Source organism: Dendropsophus ebraccatus, chromosome 12, assembly GCF_027789765.1.
Source record: "Dendropsophus ebraccatus isolate aDenEbr1 chromosome 12, aDenEbr1.pat, whole genome shotgun sequence".
Classification (NCBI taxonomy): domain Eukaryota; kingdom Metazoa; phylum Chordata; class Amphibia; order Anura; family Hylidae; genus Dendropsophus; species Dendropsophus ebraccatus.
The window spans coordinates 20439275-20446837 of record NC_091465.1 but is presented as its reverse complement, the minus strand read 5'-3'; the positions used below and the strand labels follow the sequence as shown (position 1 = coordinate 20446837).

General features: G+C 43.6%; 1 pseudogene; it reads left to right on the top strand.

Annotated features, from left to right (window-relative positions):
- The first annotated feature begins 3790 nt into the window (after positions 1–3790).
- Positions 3791–3961, top strand: LOC138770183 (U2 spliceosomal RNA; annotated as a pseudogene).
- The last annotated feature ends 3602 nt before the right edge of the window (positions 3962–7563 follow it).

Here is a 7563-nt window from a genome sequence, read left to right as displayed (position 1 = left end):
CCTTCCCGGTCCGTGTGGAAGGAGGAGTCATCCCGGGGACTGCCTGGAATTCTGGGATACAGCCTATTACCTAGGCTGAATTCCAGGTGTTCCCCGGGATGTCTCCTTCTTCCGCACGGATCGGGAAGGCATCAGCAATTAAATTTGGAAGGTCCGGCTAGGTTTCAGTTCGATCGAACCTAGCTTTTTCCGCTGTTCGATCAAGCCTAATTGTCAGCATGGGAGCTAAGACAACGCATACTCAGGGCCAGTAAACAGACCAGCTGGCTGAAAATTGCCTTTTTATGCCCCTTAAAGATTGAAAAAAATAAATTCAAAATAAAAAGATACCCACCTGTTCTGTGCTCAATCCACAAAGATGGACACCGAAGGGAAGAAGAAAAGTCTCATTTAGACCAACAACCACAAGATATTCATAATTTAAGGATTTCTGAGGTTCAGAGGGGACTGATAAATGTAGTGTTGTTAAAGATGCTCCGACAGGCCCTATCTTAGGGCAACACAAGATGGAGGTGGAGATGACGCACTTAGGTATAAAGTAAAGACACATACTGAACTATGGTAATCACAGTGAGTGGGCAGGAAAGGTAGATTTACAGGCTTTCCCTATAAGCAGGTAAAGGAGCAGGATTCACAGGTTCTCTCTGTTGCTGGAGGCAGAAGGAGCAGGACTCTCAGGCTTTTCCTACAACCGGAACTAGATGCTAAGACTTGTCCTTTAAAGGAGAGGAGCAGGACTTCCTTGCTTTCCCTATCGGCAGGTAGGGAAAGGAGTCAATTCTTTGGACGGACAGCGGAATCTGCCTGAGCATAGAATGAAGCCTATGGTACGGGTGGAACTTCAAGCGGAAGTGAACACAGAATCTGCTGAACGTTATCTGTGCAGATTCCATAGTGTGCACATACCCTTACAGAAGAACAGGACAACAATGATTAATTAACACCCCAATTAAGTAATTAGACATGCAAGTGTACTCCTGGAGTGTGCGGTGTTCCCCACCCCTCTGAGGCTTGGCTGCAGCCTATTCTCCTCTATGGTGGGTGGGGGCCTCTTCTTGTGCATGACCTTGTGCATTGTTTAAATTATTCAAATCCCAGCTGTCTAAAGCCTTCTTGGAAGTAAAGAACCATCATTGGTCAGATAAAGCTGCAACTTGCCCAAAGCTCAGCATGCTCCCCTCCATGTTACTCTGACCCTCTAAATTCTGAGGCCTTTGCTGCTGGAGAATCCTCCGGATATTGGAGTTTCTGAAACATTTGTAATTGTTCCATAAAGAATAGGTCCTGTTCCTGCTCAATATAATTGAAAAAATGCTACTGAAGGTGAACCAGGCTCAACTGCTGCTAGACTCCTTGTTTAAAGTAGAGGGGCCAAACCAAAAAAGAATGCAGATTTGGGGTCAAGTTTTAGGGCTGTGTATAGGCAAAGTTAGCTCTCTAAAGACCTGAAAGATGGAGTAAGCTAAGATGAAATTCTATGGGACATCCCCAAAATAGCCCCTGAGTTTCTGCCAGATTTCCCTTTTGATGCCAAATGCATTGTCCCCTGCAGCCAGGAGGGCATTGTGGTTGAAGAAATTGTTAGGAGACCTGATTTTAGTTTTCTGCCTTTTTGAGCAGGAAACCTTTTTGGACCTCAGCTTAACCCTTGGAAGGCTTCATTAAGGGAAAAAAAAGGGTTGCTTTTCCTAAACTATCCAAGAAGCCCAGATTCCTGAAGACTGGCCAAAGATTACACCTTTCTGAATTCCTTTATGGTAAAGACACGATTTAAGATGGAGTCCATTCATTCTACATGTGCAGTCCTGCAAGAGAAGGACCATGGATCTCAAGAATGCCTGCCTCCACATCCATATTCTCCAAGCTTAGGTTTTGAGTAGGGATGGTCCGAACCTGCTTCGGTTCGGGTTCGTATGAACCCAAACGCTCAGCATCAGATTCCCGCTGTCTGCCCGCTCTGTGGAGCGGGTGGATACAGCGGGAGGACCGCCTGGAAAACTGGGATACAGCATATGGTTATGGCTGCATCCCAGTTTTCCAGGCGGTCCTCCCGCTGTATCCACCCTCTCCACGGAGCGGGCAGACAGCTGGAATCATTTCCGAGAGTTCAGGTTCGTACAAATCCGAACCGAAGCAGGTTCGGACCATCCCTAGTTCTGAGGGTCACAACTGGCAGATGGTGCATTACTAGTACACCTTTGGCCTCTCTTCAGTAGAAATGATCAAACAACGGGAAATATTATGTTCGATCGAACCTAAGATTTCCCGATGTTCGATCATCTCTGCTCTTCAGCGCCCTGGGTCTTTACCAAGGTGGCCATCATCCTAGCACCTCATCTCCGGTTTTAAAGGATCTACTGTATGTCATCCCATATCTAGAAAACTGGCTCATCAAAGCACCATCACGAGAGAAACTGATGTACGACATCTGGTTGACCTGGAAAAGGTGGGAGAAGCACCCCTCTCATCTTCGAAAATGTGCAGATTCCTTAGCTTCAACATCAACTCAATTTCCATCAAACGATAGGATCCAGAAGCTCATGCCAGAGATCACGATGCATTTAGCTATGAGCACACTAGGATCATGACGTTGTTGGTCGATGCTGTTCCCCAGCCCCCTGCAGCATGATATCTAAGCACCTAAACCCCATTCAGCATGATATCCTTTCCAAGTGGAACAGGAGACTGTGGAGTCTAGACAGAGTGGTGGTATTATTCCTATCCACCAGAGTGGATCTCGAGTGGTGGCTTTGTGTAGTTGAGGTCTGGCCAGGTAATTCTCAATCCATCGTCCCTTGTCTAGCTCTGACCACAGACACTTTAAAGATAGGTTGAGGGGACCACCTGGACAGCAGCTGGGTCCAGGGGAAGTGGTCCAGACTGGAGGCCTTAGTATTCATCCAATTGGAGGGAACTGCGAGTAATACACCTAATCCTGTGTCATTTCCTACCTCTGGTCCATCACTGCAGTGTCCTGATTCAATTGGACAACTTTCCATTGATTTCCTATGTGAACAAACAAGGTGGAACAAAGTCAAGGCAGTTGATAAAGAAATGCAAGCTGCTTGTGTCCTTGGCAGAAGATCATCTCCTCGACCTTCATGCAGTTTACATAAGAGAGTCCCTTAACATCCAGGCTCATATTCTCAGCAGAGATCAGCTAAGTCCAGCAGAATGGAGCCTGGACCTGGAGGTGTTTTTATTATTGACCTCAAAGTTCTGGAATCCAGAGATGGATTTGATGGCGACCATAAACAACCACAAAGTTTCTTGCTTGATTTATGGGTCGATCACCCCAACCATATGAATGACAAGTCAATCTCGTTGATTGTCTATGTGTTTCTCCCTCTTCAGCTGATCATGAGAGTCTTGATGTAGATCAAGAAAAAAAAAGAGCATTCCTAATAGCATACTGGCCGAGGAGGGCCTGGTTTTTGCTGGCATTGTCTTTGGCTGGGGGTCATCTTTGGGAGATCCCTTTGAGATTAGATATTCTACTGTCACCTTTTTTTGGAGAAACTTTGTTGGACGATCTTATCCAGATCATGTCAGCTGCTCCAGACCTTCCACGCCTAAAGTTTATAGCCACATTGTGAAAAGGTTTCTTCCCTGATCTGATCTTCATCATATTTCTTTTCCAGTTGCATCACATTAGAATTAGAATCACATATAGAATTTCTATTCCGTTTGTATCATCTTAGAATTTCTGAAAGAAGGCTTGAATCAGGACTTTCAAGGAAGGAAATTCAATACCCTTTGGGTGCATTTTCTTTAAGATTGCCTGGTTCTCATCTCTTCTTAGCCTTTTGGCAAAGACCAAGTGTTCTTATCAGCTTAATATCCTATATGTGCCCTATCTGGGGACCATATATTAAATAGATTTTTAGAACAGAGGGCTTGCTCTTACATACACTACACAAGGGAGGGGAGGACTGTCTGACACGATCGCTGTATACAGTACATGGGGGAGGGGATGGGACCCTGCTCTGTATATTGTTGTGTAGCAGCACTAGAAAAAAAAGTAGAGGACTCAATGGAAGTGAATATGTACATAAAAATATAAACCTTTCTTAATAACATTATATTACAAAGTAGTATAACTTTATTAAAGCAATGTATCTGAAGTTTTTAGTCTCAGTGACTAAAACTACATACTACATACTCTTCCGTTCCTTCTTAAGGTTACAGAAATATCTCCTTTATTATGTAACTCTGCAGAATAAGAGAAGTGTGGATGCAGAGCGAAGTTAATACATTTAAAGGGTTGTATTACCTAGATTTCTTTTGTTAGAACCAGGTACTAAAACATGTTCTTTTTTTTTTATGTTTCTAGTTTCTTTTTTTTTTTTTGGGGGGGGGGGGGGGGGATTATTTTGGGGCCAACCATATTGCCTGAGCTTTATACACAGCATTTACAGAAAACCTCATGTACACAGCAAACAATACATTGAAGGGAATCATTGACTTTCATGGGAGAATTTTGTGGCCATGGTCTGTGACCTGCGCAGAGGTTATTGTGCAGGGAGTGAGCATTGACCAACACTTATTGTGAATGGTGGGTCCTGTCTGATACTGGTGTCACCTTTCACTGTAATCCTGACTGAGGATGAGTGACCAGAATAACACTGCAAGATTTCTGGATTATCTTATAACATAATTGATAAAATTAGAATGAAATATTCACCAAATATTCAAAAAATATATATACGTTTAACGTACAAAATTTAATTTAAACCACAGGTCATTTTCTGCTAAGATTTTCCCTTTAACTCACAGATGTGGGGGTCAATATGCCGATAAGGGCAGCTTATACTGCGGAGTCATCTGTTTTCACAGAATTTCAGTATACACCCAAGAAGTTCACCTCCGGCTGTGAAGACACAGAATGTGCTGGTACCAGCAACACGATGGAAGCTATTTATATGTGTTTATACAGCCCAGCACACAATGGACACCGACCCATTAAACTTTACTTAAGACTGCGGAAGGTACCACACCACAGGGATCTCTATAGAAAGCTTTAGTAGCTAAACATGGAGGTTGGGGACATTGAAATAATACATATTAAGATTACTCTGTGCTGCATCACCTGAACAAAACAACATTATAAAGTTCAGAGAATGACACATAAAATGTTGTGGAAATACAGTCTGTTTACAGTCACCATGGTGGCTCGGGAACACCCAGGGACTGCTATACTTATTAATGGCCCCTACCATTCCAGTGCTCCTGTTCCTTGAGCAGTAACTTATACACTGTATGCCTTGCTGCTCTGAGCCCAGGGCAGAGAATGTAACTGAGCGATGAGGCATACAGTGTATGCTTCGCCACAAAGACCCAGTGTAGGGTGTCACAGAAAATATTTACGTGAGCAAGGACCCCTGTGAAACATACAAGCACAATGTATGTGGTCCAGTAAATATCTGCAGCCGCCTGGATGTAAGCAGTGATGCTGTATGCATGGCTGCTTTTACTTAGTCAAGTTGCTGGGCAAGGCACTCTGCGCTCAACCCAAGAAATGTTAACTTAGCAGTGGGTTATACAGTGTACACCTTGTCGCTCAGTTTACAGGAGCAGGGACATCTACCCTTTTGACAGGAGTCCCTGCTTCTGTAGGAATCTGAATTGGCCGATTTAATTGGCTGATTAAAGTGAATCCTTGCGAAAAAAATGTCCTTCAAAACAAAGAGTTTCATAATCTCTAGGTAGAGTCACATCCACTTCTATTAAAAAAAACATTACTGTGGTTCAACCTAACACTTACAATTGCCTCCAATTAGCTTATTACATTTTATAATCTATGACTGGACATGAAAAAAAAGTCCATCATAGAGCGGCAATACATGCCGCCACCAGTTCCACCTGCCACCTGCCCAGTGGATAGAATTCATTTCTGCAATCTTTTCAGATCGGAAAACATTGTTCTGCTCCACTTTCCTGCTGATAAGATCCCTGACTGAGCGGAGGAACATTGCTGTCATTGTAGAGAGGCATCTTTTCAGGTTAGTTTTCCCTGACTGACAATGATAAGTGTGCGAGGATGACTCTTAAATGTCACCTTATCAGTGTCTCCCTCAGGGGAGATTGCTGAGTTAGGAGAGAAGAGCCTGGGAAGATACTACAAAGTACATCCACCGTCCACATTTACATCGAGAGGCACTATTGGCCAAAATACACCTGTTTTAAAATATAGACAGAAATCTTTGTTCTGTGCCCCAAGTGTCTACATGCCCATTTGTCATTCCAGTCCATGCCAGGGGGGCATCAGCATCTACTGCTATATCGTCATCTTTAAGTCACAGAGGGTAATGCTTCTCAAGGACCTCATCGCCTGCTCCACACCTTTAATGGTCCCACCAATATGAACAACCTGCCGTCATCAAACCTGAAGCATCAAACCCATGAGTAATCTTCTCAAGCTGTCTCCAAGCCGAGCTGTGAAGATCTCATTCTAGGTAGTAACTGGACCGAATCACTTCATATCATCGCTATCACACAGCCATGGTGCATTACAGTCTATGTTCCTCAATAACAAGTCAAGCTAGAGAGCATTTTGTGTCTAATATAGTACACCGGCTATTGCAGCAGTGATTAAAGAGACAGTGACCAAGGAAATCTATTTTCTAAAACTATGTAACGCCCTTGTGTATTTCTTGTATATTTTGCAGAAGTCAAGTAAAGGTTGTTGAAGTTGTTTCCAAGAATGTGTCAGATCAGTTGCCTGTACATTACATCACAAAAATTATTATCCTGAAAGAGAACGTAGGAAACCGGGGAGATTGGCGAGCACACTACTCTGGCCTGTGACATAATGACAGCGGTAAAGTACATTAGAGGGGACAGTGGCAGACAACATTAGAGAGGACAGTGGTACAGTATATTAGAGGACAGTGGCAGAGATCATTAGAGGGTGCAGTGGTACAGTACATTAAAGAAGGTCATGGCACAGTACAATAAAGGAGACCATGGCACAGTACACTAGAGGGGGCAGTTGTACAGTACATTAGAGGACAGTGGCACATCATTAGGTGACGGGGGTATAGATTATTTGGCCATGGTTGCACAGTACATTAGGGGACAATGGCACAGTTCATTAGGACATGGTGGCTCAGTAGGGGGCAGTGACAATGGCACAATGAAGTGATGTGAGGGGGCACAGTTAGTTCCTTAGTACACTATGATCATCTATTTTATTTCCAATATGTCTAGTGCTTTGCTTTGGCCCTCCATGCTACCTCTATTTAATCCCCTGAAGATATTACTTGCCCAGTCACTGGCTTCATGGGTCTTGGGTCATTGTCCTGCAAGTGTCAGTGTATCATTATCCTGCACCCAAAGTGTCAGCATGCAACTGTGTCATTGTCCTCAAGTACCTCAGGATACACCTTTCCATGGGTATAAGATGAGTATGTGGTTGCTGTGCAGGTAAGGCTGGGTTCACACTGACGTTTTTCTCTCCTCCTTTTTTTCCTTTTTTAAACAACATAAACGGAATCTGACGTATCCGTCCAACACCCCATTCATTTCTATGCTTTTTTATTGTGCTCCGTTTGCATGTATTCC